The sequence below is a fragment of the Vombatus ursinus genome, unplaced genomic scaffold (assembly GCF_900497805.2).
Source record: "Vombatus ursinus unplaced genomic scaffold, bare-nosed wombat genome assembly UNPS02014779.1, whole genome shotgun sequence".
NCBI lineage: Eukaryota > Metazoa > Chordata > Mammalia > Diprotodontia > Vombatidae > Vombatus > Vombatus ursinus.
In genome coordinates, this window is record NW_020954557.1 from 62576836 (window position 1) to 62600158 (window position 23323).

At 38.6% G+C, this 23323-nt stretch overlaps 1 protein-coding gene and 1 long non-coding RNA gene across 8 annotated transcripts in view; one reads left to right on the top strand and one right to left on the bottom strand.

The window, feature by feature from the left end:
- LOC114045805 (glycerol-3-phosphate dehydrogenase, mitochondrial) overlaps positions 1-1622 on the bottom strand; it is a 197641-nt gene extending 196019 nt beyond the window's left edge. Inside the window, exons 1-2 of one of the 6 annotated variants that reach the window (XM_027865985.1) lie at positions 1337-1622; positions 66-193 (exon numbers count right to left, since the gene is read on the bottom strand). The gene's annotated coding sequence lies outside the window, so the exon portion shown is untranslated. The other 5 variants (XM_027865986.1, XM_027865987.1, XM_027865984.1 and 2 more) reach the window with 5 other exon arrangements.
- LOC114045807 lies at positions 1326-21324 on the top strand. 2 transcript variants are annotated; one of them, XR_003569428.1, is made up of 3 exons: positions 1326-1413; positions 3236-3330; positions 20185-21324. It is a non-coding gene; the product is annotated as an uncharacterized LOC114045807 (long non-coding RNA). The 2 variants fall into 2 exon arrangements; XR_003569429.1 differs by lacking the exon at positions 20185-21324 and adding an exon at positions 11763-12297.
- Positions 21325-23323: the final 1999 nt, after the last annotated feature.

The following is a 23323-nucleotide window of genomic DNA, read 5'->3' on the forward strand; positions in this document are numbered from 1 at the left end:
CACACACACACACACACACACACACACACACACACACACACACACACGCACACACGCACACACACCTCTTCAGGCTGATCCTCTCGAAACAGAGTAGGGAGCCGGAGACGCTTGTTCCTAATGTCAGGGAAGTGGCTTTGCTTAGCAACTCTAATCAGCTACAGCCGGGCTACTTACAAGGCGGAGAGACTGCCTGTCAGTGGGGGAGGACAGGGAGGGGTTGGTGCGGGAGATCACCCAGGGACAGGCTGATCAAGTGTAATCTGATGCTTCCAGCAAGCCTCTCCCACCGTGGAGTCCCCCACCCCCACCCTAGGCTAATTTCCTCCTCCTTCTCTTCCTCCTCCTCTTCTCCCTCCCCCACCCTCTCCTATTCCTCCCTTGGAAGAACTCGCAGCACTGCCGCGGTCCCTCGCCCACTGCCGCGGCGCAGCAGAGCCCTCAGAGCGGGGGAAATGCGGAAGTCGCGGGGGGGTATGGCGGGGAGGGATCGGGGAGCCTGAGCTAGCTAGCTCTCCTCCGCCCAATGAACGCGGCGAGACCCGGACACGGGTCCCACCGGGTGGGGCCGCACCAGAGCAGATCCAATGGAGCCCTCCTTCCCACCCGGCGCGGAGCAAGCGGAGCAGCTACGGTCCTCTCCAACTCCTGGACAGAGGTGGAGATGCGCTCCTTCTCCCGTTACCCGTCCAGCCCAGTCTTGCAAGCCGAGAAGGTCTGGCACTCCCTCTTGTATGCCAGGAAGCAAGCCGGCTAGGCCCGGAGTGCGGCCCCTAGGTTGCAAGGAGGTGGGAGGAGACTGTTGATTTGGTGCCTCATTATCCACCCCCCTCCTCCGCAATAGGGCTTCCCCGGGGCAAAGGAAAAGACACTCTAGGATACTGGAGCCAGCCCCATGGACGCCAGCGAAGGAGATATCCACGAAACTAGTAGAGGTGGAAGGAGGCCCCGGTTCGCTTACCTGATTTCTCGCTGCCCACCCCCAGGGCTCCAGCCTTCCTGCTTAGCAAGCCACCAGTGAGCATACTTCCTGGGCAGCAAGAAGCACGTCTACAAGGCAGGAGGAGACCCCGTTGCTCAAGAGCCCAAAGGCATCTCCTCAGCGCCCCTCACCCACCTCATCCCCCAACCACGGCGCCCTTGGAGGCGTGCCCCCAGCCTCCTAGCACCCGCCTAAATGTCAGCAGCAGGCACGCAGAAAATACCAGGCCAGTGCACCAAGGAGTGAGATTTTGAACAAGGGTATCCTGGGGCCCACCTTAAGGCAGAGGAGGGCGAAGGAAAGAGCCCTGTCACTAAAGCAGCAAGCTTCCTCTTTTGCACCCCTAAAACCTACCTTGCCCACTGAGCATGCCCAGCTCCACTTGTTGGAGCTTCAACAGGGTAGGGAAGGAGATGGGAAGTCAGCCACAGGTAGGGTTCAGCTCGGATTCTTTGGCAGTTCTATTTATAGACCACCTTTCTTCCCCAAACTTCGAGGTGCTGGTCACATGACTCTAGTAGTAAACAATAGTGGACACTTTGGGGGAGGGAATAAGAGGATGGGAGAAAAGGATGTGTTGCAGTACAGAGGGCAAGTCATGAGCTTACAAAAGACTGCAATTCAAATGCTCCTCTGAACAAAACCTGCATGGGAGACGAGGGGCAATTACCCGACTAAGATCTTTTATTTTAACTAATATTATTAGATAAGAAGCTGACCTCGGAAGACTAGGATTCTACCTTGGAGTTAGGTAACTAGTATGTATTTTAGGCAAATCTCTTAACCTCTGCGTGTCTAAAGGCAACTCTCTAAAGTCTCACAGCCAAGTTGCATATCTGCATAGTGATTATTCCCACATTGGAATTTCCTATTTTACTCGCCTGGATCCTTCCTTTCAAGTACCCATCCCCCATAAGTATGAGATTTTTTTTTAATCCATTATCATGACAAAAGAGTTTGGACATCCCATTGGAATTACTGAGATTTGGATTGTAGCTTGTTTCCCTTGTTCCCAGCCAACGTAATGGAAATTGGAAGAAAACTTTTCAGGAAATAATTCCCTTATCCCTGTCTGAGCAGGTGCTTTTGTTCCCATCATTTCTACAATTTTTCTGCCTCGTCATCTGATCCACTTAGGTTCTAACAAATTAATACAGATTAGTTTTCCTCGGTAATAACTCATCTCCTTCCATGGAAATCAAAGGGAATGAGAAATGGGATGCTGATGCAGAAGGGAAATGAGCTGGAGAGGAGATTGCACCACAGGAAGAGTCCTTAAACATACAGTATAGAGAACAGTTTGGACATGGAAGAATAACTTGGTGGTAGAGGAAATGGAGAAATTTGTTAGAGGTTGGGAAAGGGGGAAGGGCAGGTAAGGAGTCACTTGAAAGTTGTGAGGAAAAACCAAACTTGGTCAACTCCACAGTTTTGCCAAATGCTTCACTAGCAGTGTTACTTTTCCCTTCCTTTAACTGTACAATCATTTATTAAGCATCTACTATGTGCCAGACACAGTGCTAGACATTAGTATACAAAGACAAAAATTCCCTACCCTCTAGAAACTTACATTCCAGTGAGGAAGTCAACTCGTACAGATATGAGTATATACAAAGTAAATACACATTAATTTGTGGGAAAACACACTAGCAGCTCAGGGAAGTTAAGGAGAACCTCCAGCTGAAGATGACACATAAATTGAGCTTTGAATAGAATCAGAAATTCAAAAAAGTAGAGGTTGAGGTGGCAGTTAATTCTTGGAATGAATGCCTTGGGAGACACAATCAAATGCAAATTCAACTGGTCAATAATCCCAACAAATTACCTTATTGTTTAACAACAACGGAGTGGAAATAGTTGTACTAAAATGTTAACTCCATTTATTAGACAGAAACCGTTGTTGCTGGCTTGTTTTTTGAATGTCTATTTTAAGGCACATGTGATCAAATTACTAGTGATTGAGTACAGAAATCATATTTTTAAATAGACTCATCTAGAAATTTTTGAATGACTTTTGCTAAAATTTGCAAAATCAAAAGGCCATCAATAATACTTTCCAAAAAGAATAAAATGCAAAAGTGAGTCCTTGTAGTCTTAAACAAAAAAAATGCCACTTTAAAACTTTTTAATCTACATAATTCAAGGAAAAGAAAAAGAGGGCCTTAAAGTAGCATACAGTTTTATATTCTGAGCTGAATGTTTACGTGACTAACCAGAGAAAATTCCTCTGAATTGTTGTTCTTGAAATTTCAGATATTTGCCAGGAGCAGAATGTCTTGATCTCTCTAACTTGGGTGATCTGGAGAAGTAAATTGTGTTAAGAAACAGCCTTTGTCACATCCTCACAGGTAATTTCTTTTCATTAGCAGGAGAATGCTGAGAAAATGATTATCATCAATTCAGGACCTGTCTTCCAGAGTTAAGTATACTACATTAGCACCATAAGCTTTCAGAAATCTCTTCATACATGTAAAATCTTCAGGTGCTGGCTTTTTTTTTATTAATATATTGCTATTAAGGAAAAACAGAATGAGGAGCAATGGTAGGACATTGGGAACCTTGATGAACAGAGTCAAAAGCACGAGGGAAATATCTCAAAAGAAAGCAAATCTATTGACAAAGGAAAAAAATAAATAATTTTAACATTATTTCCCTGTGATCAAAAGTATGATTTAGTTTTTGGAATGAAAATGTGTTTATTTCCAGACACAGAACATCAAATGATATTTTCAGGCATCTAGTTGTCTTTGTTTCTTTCTTTTCCCTGTTACAGAAGAGAAAACTTAAAAGTAGGGATAGATTCTGAGTTCCACATGACAAAAACTTGTAAAATCTCAGAGATTACATTCCTTTTTCTTGCCTTCCTAACCTATTCAGAGCCTAAATTTATTTGCTTTTAAGGGACCTGCATATTGCATGATCTTTTCAGATGACTGTGAACCGTTTTAGGGCACTGATCAGGAGAGATTCCCTAATCACTCTGATGAAGTTACTGGGACATGAGCCTTTGTTTGAGACTTTGCTTTTATCTGCCAATAGAAGATGTGGGTATACCCATTGACAGCCTTACTGAGAGAACTGGAAGCGTCCTACTGGGACATGCCCTGTGTTAGGACTTGGATTCCCTTCAAAGGGATTCTTTTTTCCCTAAAAGGCAACATGCTGTCTATAGGACCTGATTGGCCCTTGCCTCCCTTAACACAGCTTCCTGGTGGCCTAAGGCATAAAATGTCCCACCCATGTGGATGCCTGAAGATAGATCAAGTTACCAGACACCACTGGTGACCACATGAGTTTCCATATGGAGACAAGGAAAACCTCATCTAGAGGAACTAAATGCCACTTTATTGTTACATAACCCTACTATGTTAGGGTATTGTACAACTTCTTTTGTTAACTATTCAATGACTCACAAGTGCCTCATTTTATCCCAAGGTTGGACTTGAACTATGGATACTGGTGTTAGACTCATCCTTAAACAGCCCATTAATTCCTCATTAAAGATAAGTGAGTGGGACTGATTTAATTGTCTCAGGCTGTTAAGGGTAGAAGTCATCTCTTTGTGCTTGTCCTATGAAAGGTTAACTTCATTAGAAGGCTGTACATAAAATCACAGAATTTTAGAACTTGGAAGAATCATAAATATCATCTAGTCTATAATTCTTCATTTCAACAGACAGGAAAACTGAGGCCCAGAGAAGGAAAGTGACTTATCCAAAGTTATACGACTCATTAAAAGCAGAGTAAAAATCAAAATCCAAGTCTCCTGATGTTTATTTTTGTTCAGTGTTTTTTTTAACCCCATTACACTATGCTATCTCAATGAAGTCTTTGCTCTTAAGTAATTTTGATGTAGATTAATCTTTATTTTAATCTCTGCTTAAATTCTTTCACCTGTCTTTTGGTGCCATTGAAAACATAAGCATAGTCTAGGAAGTCAGAGCAATACATATTTGCAATCTCACCCCTTCTAGATGAGAATTTTAAGTGTTAAAAAGCTTGCAAGAAATTGAAAAAAAAGGAGAGATTATACATATAAATATTGCTTCCAGCAGACAAGACAGTGAATATATACTAAAATATAAGCATCAGTTATCCAAAGAAATTCTTCTGTATATACCAAAAGACAAGGACAAAGCAGGACTCGGGCCATTCACAAAAAAAACTATTCTAGAGTTCCACCACCCACACCATTATCACTCTAAAGACGGTTTCTCTAACCTAGTCAAAATGGGGTTCCTGGACAGTAACCTAGGAAGAATAAAAGAGAAGAATTTTCTAAGGTAATTATTTTCATCCAAAGTGTTAGGATGAAAAGCTAGTTGGGAAAAAAAAAAGTTGTTTTAATTTAAAGGATGTTTGCAATATTAAAGAAGAAAAAAATTTTAAATTCAAAACACTTAAACGAGAGGTTAAAGTTTGGTTTTGGTTTTGTTTTGTTTTTGGTTCCAACCTAGAATTTCATTGGCATAGGGAGTTCTCAGTGAGATGACTCCTTCAAGTACAGATCAGCAATTCCTCTGCAATTTACAGTCATGGCTGCCTGGGCAATGAGAGGTTAAGTGATTTCTCCAGGGACCAATAGCCAGTATGTGCAAGTTAGGATGGGAGCCCAGGTCTTTTACATTTTTTTTTTCATTAAAAGAATAGAGAAAAATGTGAGTGTGATTTTTTCAAAGAATTTAATGAAGAGACTTAGATTATTAACTTCTTGAGGGCATGATCAGATATACCCCTTACTTTAGAGTTCACATGATGCCTGTAACAGAGGCATGTACACAACTGAGTCTTGGAAAAGACTTTAAAAATAATATTAATGATGTAAAATGAAAATAAGACTGTGCCTAGAACACAGCCATTGTTGCTTTCAACATAGGACTTAAGAATACTGTTATCCCCTAAACATTTAAAGAATTGAAGACAAATGAGGCCAAAGCAACAATGGTAGAGAAGTGGAAACATGCTTCCTGAGACACATGGATCCTGGGGAACCCCAGAATTAAGCCAGTTATTATCTCAGTGATTGAGGTGATGCTACCTAGAGTAGTTAATTCATCTTAAGTGACTCTGGATTCCTACTACTTCTGTATACCAAGCATACAATCAGATTTTTTTTTCATCTTCATAACAAATGTCTTTGGCTAATGTTTGCATTTTTATCATGTGTTAAGATCAAATTCATCCAAACAGTAAAAATAAAATGGTAATCATGGATGGACTAGTCCTAATTTATTATTAGTTTTAAAATGGGGGCATTTTGTTTTCTTTTGTCCATCTTGCCAAATCCTGCCATAGCAGATGTCCATCCTCTTTGAAAGCATTTTGGCCCTCAAAAAGAGTCCCCTTCTTTTTTTCCTATCAGAAATATAATTCATGCTGAGTCCATCTTACATGAATTATGTCTCTCCCTAGGCTTAGCACAGTGTACACAGTAGGAACTTAATGAATGTTGAATTGTTGAATAGAAATGAAGGGGAAACAATATTAGGCTTTAAACCTGTTCTCCTTGGATTACAAACTGAAGTTCATACTTGAAATAGCTCAGCGGTGGTATAAAACAAAATGACAGACTGGTTCATTGTTATGTCCTCCAAGGGAATTTTTTTTTAATTATTTAATGGAAACTTTATTAGTTTAGAGTCTTCAAGGCCGCATTGTAAAATAAACCAACCCCTCTTTCTGTCTGGCCTCATTCCTTAACTGTGGCCAAGTTTCTGATAACTGAGACAACCTAACATGTGATTAGGAAACAGCCAGATGGCTTCCTAAGGCCTAAAAATAATTTTAAAATGGTAAAGTTAGAATAATGTGTGTTAGGAATTCTACCTATAAAACTATGGGGTCATCTGGAGGAGGGCTTCTGAGAATGCGCCCAGCTTATAAGAACTTGGAAAAGCTAGGTACATCCTACCCAATATACTATTCATCAAAGATAAAATCAGAAGGGGTTCAGAAATTCCACTCAGGAAGAGCCTTGTCAGTAGACTCTGGGTAGATCAGCTATTCAGAAAAGATTGTTCTTTACTGGACCCATAACCCAATCTTCATCTTACTCCCCTGAGGGGAAAGATTCTACTAGTTCCTTGACACCCCTCCCCCCATCCTCACAAACATATTTATGGAACGCATGGCTAATTATACTAAGCTGATTGGAGAGAGGTAATACTAAAAGAGATAATCACCTAGGAAGTGATTTTAGTACCTAGTTTCAGACTTTTCCCTAAATCAATGAGTTATGAAAGGTATATTCATGGTGAGAATCCCCCAACAAACTACCCTGCAGCCCACAAGAGTTCTATTTATTTAGCCATTGCAGACACTTCTTACTGTATATGTACAACTATTCAACCACCTTGGACAAACAAGGTAACTGTTATCTGCCTTAAATAATAATTTAAGGTAGAATCTGGATTAATAACATCTGAAAAGGCAAATCATGAATTAGCTCAGAGAGAAGGACTCATAGCAAATGAAGAACAAACAAAGGATACTATTAGAAATTATTTTTCTGAATTATATACCAACAAAATCAGTAACAAATGAAGTACATAAATAGTTATAGAAATATACAATACCCATATTAATAGAATAAGAAATACAGAGATTAAAAAGCACAATTTAAAAAAAAAATTGAGCCATAAATGAATTCCCAAGGGAAAGATACAGGACTAGATCTATTTACAAGTAAAATCTATCAAACATTCAAAGAGCAATTCTGATATTATATAAACTGTGTACTAAACTTGAAAAAAGAAGAATCCTTCTATTATACAAATACAATCTTGATATCTAAATCAGGGAAAGAGAAATCACAGAAAGAAAACTATATATCAATAAAGGCTACAATAACATATTTAAAAGGTTATACATTGACATCACATTTGATTTCTACCAGGAATTCAAGATTGATCCACTTTTAGGAAAACTAAAAACATAATGAATTATATGAATAACAAAATGATAAGAATCATATGATTTTACCAATAGATGCAAGAAAGGATTTTGACAAAATATGACATAATTTCTGTTCTTTGGAAAATATAAGAATAAGTGGATTTTCCTTAATATGACAAATAGTATCTATCTAAAGCCAAGAGCCAGTATTATATAGAATAGAAATAAGCAAGAGGGCTTTCAAATAAGATCAGAGGGAAAGCAAGGATTCCCATTGTTATCACTATTGCTTGATGTAGTGCTAGAAATGCTAACCATGACAATAAGACAACAATTGGAGTAATAAGCATAGGCAAAAAGAAAAAAAATTATTAATTTTTGCAGATAATGTGATAGTCTTCTTAGAGACCCAACTAAAAATCAGTTGAAATAATAACCTCATCAAGATGGCAGGATATAAAATAAACCTACACAAATTATCAGCTTTTCTGATAATCTGATAATTCTGATTTTTGCCCAAAAAAGGCAGGAAAAGAGAAAATAAGAAATTCCATTAAAAAAAAAGCTACAGAAACTATAAAAAAATTTAGGAGGTCATCTACCAAGACACACACAAGAACTAAGTGAATACAACTACTAAATGTTCTTTACAGAAATAAAGACAGACCATAATAATTGGTAAAAGATTAATTGCTTATGATTAGACCACAGCAATTCAATAAAAATGAAATACTAGATAAATTATTACACATATTTGGAAAGGCACCACTCAAACTACCAAAGTATTTCTTCATAAAGATAGAAAACAAAATTTTTCTGATGGGACAAAAGATCAGGAATCTCACTGGAAATAATGGAAAGAAATAAGAATAAAGGGGCTTAGCAGAACCAGGTCTGAAACTCTACTGCATTGTAGTAATCATCAAATGATTTGGTATTGGTTTAATAAAATAGAAAAGTCCACCCCTAGAACAGATTAGCTATAAAACACACCAAAGAAAATGAATAGATAAACCTAAAGATCTCAAGGATTAGAATAAGGACTCATCATTCAATAAAAACTGGAAAACAGTCCCCCAGAAATTAGAGTTAGATTTAGACCAACACCTCTACATAAGCTCCAAATTCATACAAGACCTAGATGTAAAATGTTACATCTTATGACAAATTAAAGTAGCAAGGAAGATGATACATTTCATAACTATGGAAAGGGAAAGAGTTCATAACCATATAAGGGAGAAAATGGCAGAAGATAAAATGGACCATTTTGATTACTTAAAATTGAAAAGCTTCTACACAAACAAAATAAATACAGTTACAATTAGAAGTAAAAAAGTTAGGTGGGAAAAATTCTTTGCATCGAGTTTCTCTGATATATTAAGAATTGATTCAAATATATAAGAACAAGATCAATTCCGCAGCGGATCAATAGTCAAAGGATATGAATAGGCAGTTCTCAAAGGAAAGAATCAAAATTGTCAACAACCATATGAAAAAAGAAATGCTCCAAATCACTAATAATGACAGAAAAGCAAATAAAAACAAATCTACCTCAGAACTATTGTACTGCTAAAGATAACAAAAAAAAAAAAGGAAAATGTCAGTCATTAGTTTGGATGAGGGAGGACAGACACACTAGTGAATTGTTGGCGGAACTGTGAATTAGTCCACTTATTCTAGAGAGTAGTTTAGAGCTAGACCCAAAAAGTCACTAGATGTGCATTCCTCTCAACCCAAGGATACCATGATTAGGCCTGTATACCAAAGAAATCAAAGAAAGAGGTAAAGAAGCTAAATACAAAAACATTTCACAGAAAAGAGTGCTTATTAGCACAATAACTACATCACTAGACTTGGAATCAGCAGCAGCCCTAGTTCTGTCATTTGCAATCCACGCAACTAATAGTAGGAATTCGGCCAAGTCATTTCATCTCTCTGAGCCTCAGCTTCCGTCTTCATAAAACAAGGATAATAATATCAGCATTGACAGCTTCAAAGGGGTAGGGATAGGAGGGAAGAGTTTTTGTACAATGCTAAGTCAGGAAAATGTGAGCAATTACTCTTGCTAATCTAAAAGAGTTCCTATCTTTCTCAGTATTCCATTAGGGAGAAGTCTCCCCCAAATCCTTAAAATGATATTTCTTTTCTGTTGCAGATTTTATTGATATCTTCTGTTTTTATATCACTTAGACTTCCTTCCTATGTCCTTCCTCATTTCCCTTTCCCAGACAACCAACCATGTCTTATAACAAAGATATTTTTTTAAAAAAAAGAGGAAAAAGAGAAAAATCCAACAAAGTGGAATAACAACAATAACAATAGTTAGCATTTATATAGCTAAAGCACTTACTATGTTCCAGATACTGTGCTAAGTGCTTTACAATTATTACATCATTTGACTCTCAACAACAACCAGGGGGAGGTAGGTGCTATTATTATCCCCATTTTATAAAAGGGAAAGTTGAGGCAGAGATTCAGTAGACTTGTCCAGAGTCACAAAGCTAGTAAGGGTCCGAGGCCAGATTTGAACTATTACCTCCTTGACCCCAAGCCCAACACTGTATCTGCTTGGCCACCTAGCTTTCCTTCAACTCTTCCCATGCTTTCTTGTTTTCATCATGTTTGTTGTTTCTTATAACACAGTGATATTCCATTACATTCATGGACTACACTTTGTTTAACCATTCTCCAATCAATGGGCACTTATTTCCAGTTCTTTGATCTCACTAAAAGTGCTGCTATAAATATTTTGAACACTATCTTTCAATAGTCAACCTTTTGCTCAAGCAGTACTCGCACTCAAATGTTTTTTCTATTCTCTCAAAGCAATAGTCTCTTCATGCCCCAGATCATGTAAAGAAGTCAGTAGTAAGAAAGGTACTGCTTTTAATCAGAATAATAGCAACCAAGTCCCAAGTCTGGTAATTCTTAGCTGAATTCCTCTGGCCAAGTCACTCAGCTACTCTTTTCTTCATTTTCCTTCACTCTAAAGTGTATTACTAAACCCCAAGATTGTTGTATGGAAAACACTTTGCAAATCTTCAATTGAAAGTTATAAATTTAAGTTACTACTATTATTGTTGATCAAGATGCACTGAATGTCCATATAGTGCTAGGGAACAATAACTCCAGCATGGCCACTGCCCTCCGGGAGCTGACATTCTCAAGGGAGATACTAGACAGCAGAGTTCTTATCCATGACCAAGAACATCTATTTTAGTATTAAGAGTATCCTGGCATGATTTGTGTCCCTGTTCCAGAAACAAGGTTAAGTAAAAGTACATTGCCCCCAGGCTAACAAGAACTATAGCAAAGATTTAAGAGCTGTCTTCTTATTTATTTTACCTTGGTGTTAGCTTCAAAACCTAGTTAGGTTCACTGAGATAGCAAAGAAATATGTTTGTCATTATTCGGCAACCAACCTAGAGCTTATGTATACATGTGTTATATGAAGGCCAAGGGGCTCCCTTCTCCCAAGAGGCTTGTGCTCTGGGCTTACATGGACTGAGTTCAGTTCTAACCCTTAAAAGAGAGTCAGGATTTTGTCATACTATCTGACACAGTGACCCCACCCCAGAGTTCTAGGGAAAATCTCTAAAATAAAGCTTAAGTAATTTCTAATTAAGATGTTCATGGTTCCAAGTAGACCCAGCCCCTGTGTGGAACACCTAAGAAAAGCTCCAAATGAAAGATTTTTTTTTTGAGGCAATTGGGGTTGAGTGACTTGCCCAGGGTCATATAGCTAGTGAGGATCATGTGTCTGAGGCAGAATTTGAACTCAGGTCCTCCTGACTACAGGGCCAGTGCTCTATCTACTGTGCCACCTAGCTGCCCCAAAGTGAAAGATTTTTAAAACCCTGACCCTAAGTTTCTCTGTCCCATGCAGGATGACACCAGAAGAACCCTGACTTTAGGCCTCCACTTCAACAGTAAGAGACAGTTCCAGGAGACCAGACCCATGCCAGGATGATTAGTACCTGGAGATGCCTTAAAGGTTCAGTATAAAGCTAGAACCAGCTCTGGTAGCCCTAATTCTGGACCAAAGCCTGAAGCTATAGACCTCTCGATAGGCAACTATACAACAAATCAGGCAGACCCTGGATCAGAAATCTGGGTATGTCCCAAAATACCAGCTAGATCTGCGTCAGAATACCCTAGAGGCTTAAGCATGAAGTCACAAATCTCTAGGAGGTGAATGCACAAGGAGACTATTGTTGTTCATGAGAACAAACCCCAAAATCTGAAGTTTTAGAAAGAAATTTATTAGGTTATTTGGTAGAGACAACAAGCTAGAAAGAAGGGGTGGCTCCCTCTACAAGTATTTTTGAGGTTATATTATAGAGAGTTCAGAGAAGGGTGTGTGGGAGTGTTTGTGACCCCCAAAATAATCAAATCAGAGACTTCTTCTTAAGAAAGGCAAAAAGGAGTTTTGTTGCCTTCTCATGAGAAAGGACACATCCAGTATTTGCTCAAGATGGCTCCAGCCAGGGTGTGCGTCTGAGTGTCTTGTAAAGTAGAATATATAGACCCTATCTGCAACGTCCCCACCCTAACCCCCTTCTCCTCAACCCATTGGATGGGTATATTAGGGGCACAATCTATTTGAGTAATTCTAACTTCTATGGAAGGAAGTTCGAAACAAGTTACAGGGGAATGGTCTCTTTGCACAACCAGAACATCCGGTTTAGCCACATGGAACATCCGGTTTAGCCAGAATGTGCTGCAAGGCATCTGGGTGCAGTCTCGCAACAGTCATAAGTATGAAAAGTAACTGAGGTCGGGGTTAGTTCATTCCCCTGAGGGGGCTTCACCCTGTATTATCCCTTTCACTCCCTTACCTTGTTTACGTATTTGTGTAAACCAATAAACCAAGAAATCAATTAATCAATAACCTGATCTCCCCCTGTCCTGTTTTCTTATCAATTCTGTAGGAACCACACTGTTAGCATTCCTCACAGGTGTAAGGACATTTGCCTGATTTGCCTCATCTAGGCAGTAGGTAGTCTCCAAGAGAAGGGCATTTTGAGATATATATCAGCAGATAAATCAATCTATCTATTTGGAGGAACCCAAAATGCAACCTCCCCCAAAAAAATAGGGGGATCCAAAACAATCACTTGGTGGGATCCAAGCATTCCTTACAACCATCTAGTTTCCCTAGAGCATCTCTGAAGTCAGCCTGACCTCAAAAGTAAGCTTTTGGAGTTAGACAATTTTCTAACCACATGAAGCTAGGTTCAAACAATATTAATTATTGTTTTAATCAATTAATTGTTTTAATTAATTAATATTAATAATTAATAAATAATAATCCACACTATCAAGGCCAACACTTATTGTTGTTATTCAGTTGTGTCTGACTCTTTGTGACTCCTTTTGGGGTTTATTGTGGCAAAGATACTGGAGTAGTTTGCCATTTCCTTCTCCAGTTCATTTAACAGACGAGGACACTAAGGCAAATAGGGTTAAATGACTTGCCCAGGATCACACAAACTAGTATCTGAGACCAGATTTGAACCCAGATCCCTCCTGACTCCAGGCCCTACACTCTATCTCCTGAGCCACTTAGCTACCCAAGGCCAACAATACTATTAAAGAAGTCTATGAAGGGAAGTTCTATGCTTCAGCAGAAGCCAGAACTTGTCATCACCACTACTTCTAGCCCCCAACTGCAAGCCACTACTTCAGTTCCAGTCCAGGACTATGAAAGAATGCAAAGACTTAGCTCCCCAAAGAATAATAACTTCTATATAGTAGCAGAAGTAGGACTTAGGCTTATCATAACATTGTTCTGTTACCAGAATGCAGCAGAAAACAAAACCTCACCCTAGAAAAGTGCCTGAGAAGACAGAGCCTGGCCCTGGTACGAAGACCTAATTCAAGATAACAAGTGTTAGACGTAAGAAAACAGGGGGTGGGGGAGGGGAGTGATTGTCTATTACAATAAAGATATATTATGATTTAAAGAAATCCCAGGATAAAATTCATAGGAAGAAAATAACTACAAGTATAGAATCAGAAAAGAATGGATTGGTCAGAAAGACTCCAAGAATGGATGGAAGAAATTAAAGAAGTGCTGAAACGAAAGATTAAAAATGGATTTAGAATATTTGGAATAAAAATAAGTAGCTTAGAGCAACAACCTAAAAAAATGGAGTAAACAAAAATCAATGATTCAACAGAGCAACAAAGACTATAAGAACAAGATTCATAGACTGAAAAATGAGAAAAATAAGTGAGATATATCCTATCAAAAATGACAAACCTGGAAAACAGGATGAGGAAAAACAGAATCATTGGACTCCCTCAAAACTTGGATGGAACAAAGAACCTGGATGCCATATGGGTAATCATAAAAGAAAATTGCCTAGAACTATTAAAGCAAAAAGGGAAAGTAAAATAGAAAGAATTTCAGTCTTCTCTTTAAAGAAACTCAAAATTGAATATATCCAGAAATATCACGGCCAAAATGCACAATTTTCAGGTCAAAGAAAAAAATACTGCAAGTATCCAGGAAGAAAGAAGTCAAGTTTCAAGAAACCACAGACAGAATCACACGAAACTTTTCAGCAATTACCATAACGAAATGGAAAGGTTGGCATGCGAGATTCCAAAAGGTAAAAGAAAAAGGCTTACAATCAAGAGTAGTTTAACCCATACAACTGAGTCTAAAACTATAGAAGGAAAAAAAAATGGATCTTTAATAGAAGTTTTTCAAGGACTGCTATTAAGAAAATCAGAATTGGATAAAATATTGTAAACAAAAACACAGGAGACAGGAGAAACCTGGAAGGCTAACTAATTCTTTGAATAACTTGAAAGTGCTAAATAATAATTATTAATAGGAGGGAAAGAGACCATTGTCCTTTCAAAACCTCACTGTCTTTAAAAGATAAAAAGGTAACAAAGATAAACTCAGGCCTGTGATGGAATTTTGTACTGGTTTGTCCAGTTTAAGAGAGTAAGAAGAAAAGAGGGAAAAAAGAATATAGTAGGAAAGGATGAAAGAATAAATGAATAGCATTTACTGAGTGCTTACTATATGCAAAGCACTATGTTGTAAGATAGACCCTGTTATCAAAGAGTTCACAGTCAGGAAACTCCATCTACAAGTCAGATAAAAAGGCCTAATGATCCTTAGGGTGCAGCAGCAAAGTAGAAGGTAATTTATCTCTTAAAATGTCATTCCCATTGATAAAAACCATATCTGTTTCTGTTGCCCAACCATTTAACTGTGCCAAAGACTTTGGCGGCAGAAGTTTCTTTTCTTTAGTAGCCGTGGCTGCTAGGGGGACGGTGGGGAAGGGGAGCTGCAGCACCTACAGAGGTGGTTGGTAGAATGCATCTCTGCAAAAGTAGCTTCCTCTTCCGAAAAACGAAAGTTGTAGATAGTGATTGAGGTCCCTTCTGGCTCCACATCTGCAGTTCCATGATATTGTGACCTGAGTATACCTTATTTACTTGCAAGAAGTAGCATTAAAAACATGATCAAGGACACGTGGTACAATGGAAAGAACTATGGTTCTGGAGTTAAAAGAGCTGCGTTCAAATCCTACACCTGATACTTATTACCTGTATGCCCTTGGGCAGCTCCCTTAACTACTCTGAGCCCTAGTTTCTTTCCCTCTATGTAAAATGAAGGGGTTGAACTAGGGCTTTGAGGCTCCTTCTATCTCTAGACCTATGATCCTAAATACAAATAATGTGTGAACAGAAAAGGCTGTATCACTGGTGATTCTCCTGAGACATAGGACATTTTCTCACACCTCTAATGAACAATAGGGAGAAAGGCAACAGCTGTCCTGGAGGCTAGTAATACAGTGAGATTAAGAAACAGAGATATGGTCATCAATGTTCTATCTGAGGTATTAAAAGAACCAAAGTAAAGCCTCCAGTGAGCTGGATGATTCTCCCAAGGAGGAAATACAGAAAAGATATAGGCATGGGATGAAAAGGCTTGGAGGGTTTGCTAAGAAAATAGAGGGAGTGCCCAGACATATGAGATCATAAACTTGTCTCCTTCTCAAGCCAGAGTAACTGCCTTGGAGGCCCGACAGCTGTATGTTATAGGTTTCCTGTTCTCCATTCGTGGTGTGAGAAACTGTCATATGCCTTAGGAGAATCACCAGTTGTAGAAGCTGAAAGTGCTTGGCCTGACCCTACAACTTAATATGCTTCCTCCTGAGGTTTGTGTGACCTGGGTTGTGCTTGGGCATACTGCCTCACTGCAACACAGAAGTAGACAAAATTTGCCTATCTCGTCCTCCCTGCCCCTCCTCGGACACCTCCCTCCCCGGGGGTTTGAAACACAAGTCCTGACAAGGAGAATCAGGACAGAACGTTACCTGCCCTGCTCCCTGATTTCTTTACCTAACAGTAAACAAAAGCCTTTGAGGACAGAATCAAAGGCATTAACTACCGATGTGACACGCAGGGTAACTTTGACCCAAACTCTGAAGCACCTGCCCCTGGACCTTAATGATGCAATTTGAAATCAGAATTCTATCTGAACTTAGTCATTTTTTGTTGTTTTTTTTTTTTTTAATGTTCCCCTTCAAACTTTGAGGAGGCCTGTTTTGGCTCACTTATCTTCTAAATAAGAGAAGACTTTGCTTTGCTCTATATTTCTTCAAAGAATATGAATGGCTTTAGCTTAGTTTTGCCTGCAGTTTAGAAGGTTATTGATTTCTTATTTTGTTTTTTTCCACCACCCCCAGTTATTTGTAGCTAAAGAATGGAGAGAGCTTTTTTCTAATTCCCTCTAGCTTTTAGGGTGGTTAAATAGTACAACTGTACCCAGGTAATAAAAATCTTCTTTTCAGGAAGCTAAGTTAAAGAGACTGAGTGGGTTCAAATGATAGCCCCAGGTGTGTTACAACATTACCAGAACCTGCTTTAGTACTCTAATAACACAGGAGTTGTTATTAATATAGTAATTACTATTAATAAACACACTTTGAATTTATAAAGGACCTTTTCTCCCCCAAGAAGCTACAGGTGCCTACTAGTTGTGCTTTTAATTAGCCACTTAAAATCCCACAAAGGCAAGCAGCAAGTAGCTGTTATTACTTCCCCTTCCTTCCCACCCCCCAAAAAAAAACCCCAAACAAACAAACCCTGTACAAATAGGTGAACTCAAAAGAATAGAGAAAGTCATTGACTCAGGCAAGGTTACACTGATAATCAGGAGTGGAAGCAAGATTAGAAATCTAATTTTCATGACTCTTGGTTCTTGCATGTTTTAGATCAGATTATATGAACCTGGATTCTGCCTCTTGATGACCCCTGGCTTTAATGGTATCTAATCAAAGGTACTAGAATTCAGGAGTGAGGAACCTTCAGCTTGAGGCCACATGTGGCCATCTAGGTCCTCTTGACTGAGTCCTTTTGACTGCGGCCTTTTGACTGAGTCCAAGTTTTACAGAACAAATCCTTTTATTAAGGGAATTTGTTCTGTGAAGTTTGGATTCAGTCAAAGGGCTGCACTCCCCCCCCGCCTCCCTTTATCTATGTGGCCAGTGCTAATGGTGGGGTGGCAAAATTAGCCTTCGAGTTCAAAAGTAGTCATGTAGAAATACAGATCACTTGGACAAAACCAAAACAAAAAACAACAACAAACAAAACTTCTTTGGTCTGAAACAAGCATATTTGCTGCATGGGTTGTCTTAAAAAAAAAAATCCCGGGATAATTAGCCAGACTTTTGTAGCACTTTCCTAAGGTCTTCAAAAGAAGGTTCGAGCTTAAGGATTGTTTTAGATCAGGGTTTCTCAACCTTTTCTGTATATATGGACATCTCTGGTAATCTGGTGAAGTTTATAGACCTTTTCTCAGACTGTTTTTGAATGTATAAAATTATATACAAAGGAAGTCAATTAAATTGAAATAGTTAACATGATATTCCTAAACAAGTATATGAACTCCAAATTAAGAACTCTTGGATTAGAGCCTAATTTAATCAAACTCTCAGCAAGATTTTCCTAATTTGAGATTAAGTCCGGCCATTTGGAGACTACATTCATTAGGATATCATTCAAATTCAAGATGTCTTAAATCAGAGCTTTGTTGAGACTGATTCCCAAACTTCCAAATAACAGTATCTTCTACCCCTTAAACCCATTCTTCTTCCATATATTACTAGAGTGTAAAAAGTGGAACTGGTCTGCCTTCTTAAATTCTTTCCCTCTATATTCTTACTTCTCTATTTCCCAAGTGGCATTCTATCAAAAACATTGTAGTGTGGGGTGACCTGAGCTTTGCTCCAGGATACTGAATTTAGAGTTTAGTATCTAGTTAGTAATGATAATTGATTAAAATAGGAAGCTATCATTCTCTCCTACCTTCTCTTTCTCCTTCATTTCCCCTCCACTGTCATGCCTTTGCCAGCAACAACCTGAAATTTGTGCCCCTGGGTCTGCCCAAAGCACAATGTCAGTAAGTGTCACTTACCCCACGCTCAGTTTTTGCCACTTGCCCCAGGTACAAAAATGACTGATTACAGTTCTTCACGTGGTTGCCTTAAGTATTCTCCTGACTCCTTTTCTCACTCTCTTTTCATGTACAATTTGTCTCGTCTATTAGAATATTCTCTCTTTGAGGGCAAGCACTGTTTTCCCTTTTATTTATATCTTAGGTACTTGGTCAAGTGTCTGGCACATAGTAAGGACTTAACAAGTACTTGTTAATTGATTAGTTGAGGCTATGTGTTAGTTTCTCTGGCTTGTGATGAACAGTTGAGAGTTTGTGTGAGTCATGAGGAGATTACAGAATTTCTCCAGGAGATCAAAAGATAAATTAAAAAAAAAAACCAACAACATAAAAATTACTTAAGATTTCCTCTAGGGCACTAAATAATTCCCCAGTGGCTAAACCAGCTACTACAGCTCCAAAACTGGAGATGGGATTGCTCATTAACATCATCTGGTTCCAGGATGCATTTACAGTATATTTTGATTTGGAAAATGTTTATAAACACTTTTAGTTCAGCTTAAACTATCCTATTTACATATGTAGCTTTGGACTTGTTTCACCATATGAAAGCTACGCACGGAGATAGACGAGGGTCTTTAGCCCTTTTTGTAAGTTCCTAAGTTACCAGGTTGTTGTGCTTAACAGTACTTATTTGCCTCATTAGCTAATTACCTGGTTTTATTTAACCCAAGTTCCAGCTCTACTAAAGGCTACTTACTAGCTGAAATCAATACATTTTCAATTAGACACCTGACATTAACTTCCCGTAACTATGTACTAACTGTGCTGCCTTGCTTTAACTCCATCAAGAGTGTTTGCTTTTTCTCCATTTAGTTGCTACTTTTCTCTTCAGTGGAAGCAAAGGGAAGATGAGATCTACTTTGCTTATTTATAGAAGAGATGAACATGGAGAACAGAAAACCCACTGGAATAGGATAAAAAACAGTGATATATTCTGCATGACATTACAGAAAAAGCATTGAATTTGGAGTTGGGTACAAATCATAATTCTGTACATACTAGCTGTGTGACCTTGGACAAGCTACAACATCTCTGGGCTTCATTTCTCTTATCTGGAAAATTATGGGGGTTGAACTAGATGACTTCTGAAATCTCTCCTACCCCTAAATATGTGATCTTATGTTATCTTGAAGTAGCTCATAAGCAGGAGGTGCTGGAGCCAGCTCCTACTGGCTTTTAAGAGCCAAGTGATAAATTTTCAGGCTGAGCATTTATATGTTAGAAATTGACAAATGCTACAAATCAAGGTTTGATTTATTTTTTGTTGATTTTCTAGATTTAGGAACATGGTAGAAAAATGTTAATGCAGATTAAATTTATAAGTATATCTATACTTTTTTTAGATAACTGGTTGTTAAATTATTACACCCCCCCCAAACCCAGTCATAAGCCATATTCAGACAACTCTATCTGCTTACATGAAATAGCCTGTAATGATGCGTGATAATTATGGAAGTTTAGGATGTTTTAAAGAGAAGAATAAAGATATATTGGCTCTTCAAGTTTCAGCTATTTAGCTCTACACTAATAATGACTTCAGTCTCAAGAGTCAGATTACTTCTCCAAAGAAGGCCAAGGAAATTTTCAAGATGACAGGCCTAGGAAGGCAGATCATTGCTACTCAGTTCCCCATCCCCATTCTTTCCAGCTCTTCAAAGCCTCACCACTCTTCTCCTTCTCCCCAAAGGGAAAGCAGAGAAAATGCAAGTTACCTTCAGATAGCTAATAAATGCCTACTTGCCCTATGGGTCAATTCAACCTTGAAAAGATTCCCATGAGTGTAAAGAGACTTCATCAATTGATTTTCTCTATGTTTCAGACCTAAGGAACTAAGAAGCATGAAGACGCCAAGTAACGAACTACTGAGAATATGGAACAATGTGCCTCGTTCCTTAAGCTTTCTTCAGCATAATTTTGAGTGATCTGGGAATAAAATTTGCCCAGAGGAATAAGCACCATGTTATAAGACACCTCCACTCATTTTCTGGTGGATGCAAAGAGGAAAAATGAAATATAAATTGTCTGTTAATGCTTCCCTAGTTACCCTTTCTATTTATATATCCATTTCTAACTCTTTTTCTAGACATTAATGCTTTTGTGGGAGGCTACAGTAAGGAGAAACTTAAACAGTTAGCTGGAGATGTAATCAATAGCTGTTAAATGAAAAAAATTAGTTTTGGTTTTAAGGGGTCTTTTCTATTTCTGCTGACTGACCTTTAAAATTTATGCAGCAGTTGAAAATAAAAGCAATTGGGGAAATCCTGGCATTTGCATTTAACATCAGTCACTGAAGTTTCAAGAGATAAACAATTGGTAGAAATGCATTCTATTATACATAATATTCCTTCCTATATTCCCTCAGAGTCATTTTCAGTCAGACCAGAATATTCGATTGTATACTGATATGTTTCACCAAAGAGATAAGTCATTATTTAAGTAGGTCTAGTAAGAAATGGGATAAATCTAAATGGAAGGAGATATGCAGGGAAAGGTGACCTTTACTGGTCCAACAATTTTCTCTGCTTTAAGGGTGCTTAGAGCAACCCTGCCAAGTTTGTTAGGCTTTAACAATTCACTATACCACTAAAGCAATTCCTTTTCATAGACTCTATCTTAAATATAACAACATTTGTTTTGCTTAACCAATGTTTGCTGCAATTCCAAATACTTTGAATAAAGTTTAACATTGCAGCTCATTCTTCAAGGGCATGAGTAAAAGGATTAAAATAGAAGTGATACTGTTTGAGAAGGATGCTCCTGAGTTGGAGAGGTCCAGAGAGCAACATGAATGATGAAGTCCATACCATATGATGAGCATTGAAGCGAAGGAGGGATTTTTTTTTTAGCTTGGAGAAGAGTAGGCCCAAGGGATATAATTGTTTTCAAGTGCTTAAAGGCTGTTCTGTATAAAAGGGATTAGGCTTGGTTCTATTTGGCCCTAAGTGCATATTTAGGAAGAATCAGTAGAAGTCTCAGAAAAGTCTTGATAAATAAATAATAAATAAATAAATGAATGAATGAATGAATGAATAAAGACGATATCAAGAAAAACTTCCTGGCAATTTGAGCTAAGCAAAAGGAGGTTGGGCTGCTTGGGATGGGGAGTTGGGATGGGGAGAAATGGGGAGTATGTTACCCTTCATTGGAAGACATCAGCCAAAGGCTAGACAACCACTTGTTTGGTGTTCTGTGGAGGGAACTCTCTCTCTCTCTCTCTCTCTCTCTCTCTCTCTCTCTCTCTCTCTCTCTCTCTCTCTCCTTCTCCCTCTCCCTCTCTTTCTCTCTCTCTCTCCCTCTGTGATATGGGTTAGACTAGAAGGTCAGTGAGATCCATTCTAAATCTAAAATGTTGTGATTCTATCTTTCCCTAGCTCCCTAGTTGTTAAACTCCTGAATTACAAAAGTTATGAACCTTAACAATCTGTAGTTCTTATTAATGGAATTCTTTTTTTTTTAAGCCAAGCACTCATCACTAGTGCTATGATTAGCACAGGACCTTGCACATAATAAGTGTTTAATACATGTTTCTTGACTGCCCAGATGACTGTTGAGCCAATCTTTGAATGTAACAGAAATAGGTAGAACCAAAGAGAACAGGGTTAGAAATAATCTAGTCAATTTTTCCTCTTCAGGCCCTTTGAAGAAACTAAGGAGGAGATAGTAACCAGCCTGTAACAGCCAATGAAAATTGAAAATGAAAGTTACATAGAGGGTGCTTGTTCAATTCTGTCCAATTCAACAAACATTTATTAAGCATTTACTTTGTTCAAGGCACAGTGCAAGGCAATGGAAATACAAGATGCAAATGAAAGACTTCCTGTCCTCAAGCAAACTTACCATCTATTTGCTACTCCATAGGGAGAAGTTCTGGACTCATAATTTCACTGGTATATGGAATCCAAATGAAAAAACACCCTCTAACAATACAGATCAGTACCTTCTTAGTAATTTCTAGTCTTAGAGAGTTATCTGATAAGGTGTACTGGCAAATGTTTAATAATGAGATCTCTTAAAAAATACAAATGGACCAATTTTAAGTTTGATTTGCATTTTTAACATTTTCTCTATCACTTTCTTAAGTCTGAACAATCAACAAGATAATAAACCAAGTCCTGTTTTGTTTGTTGATTTCCAAGGCGTAAATGTTCCTACTGGAAATTTAAGGATCAGCTCTGCTGAGCATCAGACCTGGTTCCACCACACCCCTGGTTACCTAGAACACTTAAGAAGTTAAGTAACTCTCCCAAGGTCACAAACCAGTATATGTCAGTGGGAGGACTTGAACCTTTAGATGTTCCTGACTCTCAGGCTAGCGCTTTCCATCTGCGGTATTATTCTGCCTCCCACTATTCCATAAGAGCACAGTGCTAGAGAAGGCTCATTGATCTTCTCCACTCTAGCTCTTTTAGTCCCATGCCCATCATTTTACAGATGAAGGAACTAAGGACCAGAGAGGCTGTGACTTACCCAAGATCATACAAGTAATAAGTAGCAGAGTCTGGATTTGACCCTGAGTCCTCTGACTCCAAATCCAGCACATTTTTAACTGCAATATTGTGTCTCTCACCATAGTACCATTGTGCTCCCTGAATGCTAGTTTGCTCCTTTGAATCCTTTCCTGGTCACTCAGACCTGATGCTTTGCTCCTCTTTAGTTGTGCTCCACAGAATGTATGTGATTTCTAATAATGGACTATGGGTTTCCATGTACTTGCTGGTTGTCATTGTGTCATCTATCAGTCAATCATCTAACATTTATTAACACTTCCTTTGTGCCAGGCACAACGTGCCAGCCAAGTGCTGGATCAAAGCCATAAACCATCATGTTTCAGAGCCAGGCTGCAGCTCTCCTCTCCACTGTCAGTGTCAAAACCTATGGATTTCTAATAATCTAGTCTCTGTTTGGGGGAACCTCAAATGTCCCAGAGCCCTTTCTTGGGGCACAACAATTGCACACTG